This window comes from Octodon degus, unplaced genomic scaffold (genome assembly GCF_000260255.1).
Source record: "Octodon degus isolate 3935 unplaced genomic scaffold, OctDeg1.0 scaffold00163, whole genome shotgun sequence".
In the NCBI taxonomy this organism is placed as follows: Eukaryota; Metazoa; Chordata; class Mammalia; order Rodentia; family Octodontidae; genus Octodon; species Octodon degus.
This window is the reverse complement of record NW_004524739.1, coordinates 4,864,696-4,868,436: the sequence shown is the minus strand read 5'-3', so window position 1 is coordinate 4,868,436 and position 3,741 is coordinate 4,864,696.

Below are 3,741 nucleotides of genomic sequence, written 5' to 3'. Positions count from 1 at the left end.
GCAAACTTAGGTTGTTAACCATCCAGAAGAAAAGCTTATTGTTATTATCAAACGATTTGGGCTATCAATCTTAACCTCACTATCTGACTGCATTTCAAACATCTTAGGCATAATAAGGAACAGGTATAAGTGTTTTGATTTCTGTCCTTGGTTCCTTGGTTCGTTTGTCCTTGGTTCCTAAAACCCATGGGGTCTTGTGAATGTCAGGGGTTCCTGTCATCCCCGCCCTTCTGCAATACTGGGCTGGAACCCAGAGCCTTGTATATGTGAGGTACATGTCTTACCACTGAGTCACATCCCCAGCCCAAAGGTGTCTAATTTTTTGGGGGGAACTGTACCAGTGAGATATATATATATCCCCAGCCTGTCCTGTTTTTCATAAACCCTTTTCTGTCAAAACAAGGCTGGTCACCAGCAAGACCAAATGACCAGTAGGTTAAAACTTTTGAGTCTTCTGGGAAGGGTTGAGAGGGGAGGAAACCTAGAGACAGCCAATGGAACTGTTAATTTTTTTCAGCACAGGGGTTAAACCCAGGGCCCTCACTAGGCATGGTAGCTCATGCCTATAATTCTAGCACTTGAAAGCCTGAGGCAGGAGGATCACCATGAGTCCAAGGCAAGCCTGGGCTATATAGTGAGTTCAAAGCCAGCCTATACTACATAGTGAGTCCTCCATCTCCCAAAACAAAACAAAACAACAGGGTCTTTGTACTAAGCTACATTCCAGCTTTTTTGCTTTTTATTATTTCTGAGTCAGAGTCTCTATATGTCCCTAAATTACCCAGGCTGGGTCATTAAGTTGCCCATTCTCCTGTCTCAGCCTCCTGAGTGGTGGCATTACAGATGTATACGACCACGCCTCACTCCAATAAACACTAGAAGCAATGAGTATTGACCAGGCAATCTGGGACACTCATCTTCGCAGGCACAAAAGCTCTCATGCGTGGGTCCCTTCTAGAGCTTCCCCAGTATCCATCTTTATTTATCTGGCCATTCATTTGTGCCCTTTATAATAAACGAGGAAACAGAACTAAAGCAACTTTGAGGTTTCTGCAATCTGTTCTAGTAAATTATGGGAAGCAAACGGGGATCTGGAGAACCCGTGGTGGGCAGTGTGTCGCTCAGTAGTATGGGCCCGGTGGGCAGGTGCTTGTGCCTAGCATGGGAAGTCGAGGCTGTCTTATGGGACTAAACCCTTAACCTGCGGGGTCTACACTACCTCCTACTAGTAAGCCTCAGAACCAAACTGAAATGTCAGACACACAGCTGGAGTAAAGAATTGGTTGGTGACAGAAAACATCCCAGAAGCTATAATTAGTGTACATGTTCAATGCTCTGACTTGAAAGGCAGGGACACTCTTAGGTTAAATGTTTGGCTCTGCAGTGTATTATTTGTTGAAACTGTACTTCTGATTGGATTTGAAACTGTCTCATTGCTATCTGTTTATCAATAAAACTTTGAAAAAAAAAATAAAAATAAATGTTTGGCTCTCTTATGAGTGAACTTTCTCAGATATCTTCAGTGCTTCACCCACAGAGGGCAGAAGCTGCAGAATGCCTAGCTTTGGTTTGGGCTGGGGAGACAGCATTTAACACCCCCACAGTGCAGCGACCAGGCCTCCCTCTCGGGCTGACCATGACTCCACCTTCGCGCTCCTGAGTGTGGGCACATTCTGAGTCATCTTTGTTCCTTATTTCCAATCCTGCTTCATCTTCCCCACAGCCGGCCCTGGTCCCTGCATTAGTCATCCTTCATGGTGACAAATGCAAGGTCCCTCTGATGTCATGGTGACAAATGCAAGGTCCCCCACACCCCCAGTCCCTAACCCCCAGCTTCTTCCCAAATATGATTCTTCCGACAATAGGTGGTCTCTCTCCTTAGAACCCTGCACTTCCAGGGATGTAAAAAGGCCCGAGGTCTGGGGGACCCTGAAGCTGGAAGAAGAGATATCAGCATATGACGCTCCTCTCACACTGCGGGCCAGGGGGAGGGCTAACTCAGGACACAGCTCTTGTTGACTGGGGGAATGGTAAATCCTAACTGGAGGCAGCAGAGACCCCTGGTGGTCTTAAAGGAGAGGACGCTCAGGTGGCAGAGTGTGAAGGAAGTCTTCCTGGAGGAAGTGGCACCCAAGCTGAGATGTGAAAAGGGAATAGGCATTTTGGAGCTGAGGATCTGGACCAGTGATATACTCCTGGCAAAAAGAGCAAAAGTGATATACTCCTGGCTAAGCGGGAATGACCTAGGGCACAGGTATATTCCTCAGGTTCAACAGGCCATCCCTGCGCCCACAGGACAGACTGATGCACAAGGTAGCCAGGCCTTGAAATGGTGTCACAGGCACGAGGTGATGTGGCTAAGAGCTTCGCATGGCTGGGCTGGGACCAGGGCCCCCATGGATTCCAGTGTTACTGTAAGAATTAAATGAGATAATGCACGGCAAGTCCCTGGCTCAGAGTAAGCATTCTATCTATCAACAGTAGTTATGGATGCACTGCTAACTTCATGAGGAAGTGGGAAGCTCTGGAGGCGTCCCTGCAGAGGTCCTGTTACAGAGGGTTATGGAGCTGCGCTCAGGGAGGGCAGAGGCTTTGTCCAGTTTTCATCTTCATTCCCCTGGCACACAGTAGGTGTATCATGCATATTAATGGGAGTGCTGTTCCACAGAACCCAGGGACAGATCTGACAGGACGGGGAAGTCTGCAGGTGACCCAAGGTTCCCCCTTGAGTCATGCTAATCACCAGGATGATTCTAGGAAGTTAGGAGCACAGCACCCCAGAAATGGATCTGGGATGTTCACAGTCTGAGTACTTTCAGAGAAGCCAGCCTTTCCCAGCAACAGTGCAGGTAGTGGCTGGCTAGAGCCCCATAGGCCGGGTTGGCCTCTGCTTTCAGCCACCTCCCTGGCTGCCGTCCTTGGGAGCCTGTAGGGCTCCTGGGCCGTGGCGCTCCAGGGGAACTGGAGCAGGCCATTCAAGGTCTCATCTCTGGTTTCCAGGGCTATGTATGTAGTCAGGACTCAGTGAACGTCAGAAGCAGCAAAGAGGAAAGGAAAAGACACAGCCAGGCGCTTAGGAGGGAGGCTGAGACAAACACGAAGCTGGGGACAGAAATGGTACTAGAGGAAGTTGGAAGCGCTGGGGACAGGGTGGATGGAGGAGCGCTCCTGCTCTTGCACCCGCGGGAGGCCAGGCTCAGGGCTCAGAGCTGCCTCAAAATGACTTATGCCACCCGCGCATCTGAGCATTACTCCTACTTTGCTCAGATGACCGAGGCCCAGAGAAGTGATGAGATCCGCCCAAGGTCACACAGCGAGTAAGCGACGGCGTCTAGATCTGAGCCAGGGCTGACAGCCCCCAAGCCCGCTCGCTGCCCTCTCCACTCCCTCCCGCTCCCCCACCTTCCTCAGCGTCTCCCCTCCCCTCCCGCGGCCGCCCCGCCCCACTCCTCGCCTCACTTCTCGGCGGCGGTGGCGGCGGCGGAGCCACGTGGTGGGCCGGGAAGCCGCGGCCGCCGAGCGCCCGGGCCGCTGCCCCAGCTGGGCAGTCCTGTGCTGCGCCGCGTCGCGCCCGGTGCCTGCGCTGCCCACCTGCGCTTGCTGCCCGCCGCCGGGCAAGTGTGCGCCTGACGCCGGCCGGAAGACAAAGGAGGCGCGGCGGGCAGAGCCAGTGCTGGCGGGCGGACCATGGACTCGGAGCGCGGGCGGCCGGCCCCAGCCCTGGGGACCCGGCGCTCCCGG